Source organism: Penaeus monodon, chromosome 25 (assembly GCF_015228065.2).
Source record: "Penaeus monodon isolate SGIC_2016 chromosome 25, NSTDA_Pmon_1, whole genome shotgun sequence".
Lineage (NCBI taxonomy): Eukaryota > Metazoa > Arthropoda > Malacostraca > Decapoda > Penaeidae > Penaeus > Penaeus monodon.
Window position 1 is genome coordinate 5,842,788 of NC_051410.1, and position 265 is coordinate 5,843,052.

Consider the following 265-nt stretch of genomic DNA (forward strand, 5'->3'; position numbering starts at 1 on the left):
ACAATGGTGAAATTAACAAACCAAACTAAACCGCATCCGACCCATTGAAACCCACGTAAGCAGAACCACAAAACCCCATTAAGCACGCAAGACCAGCAGCTAAACCGGTGAAGTGTATCAGTGCTTACGTTTAGCCGGCAAGGTACGTACATTAATTTTATGGAACGTAGCTTCAAGTGCATCAGCGCTGAACTTGATGAGAGCGTGAAATAATCAACTCCAAATTCCCTTTACAACTAATATATATAATTCAATAATTCAAGTA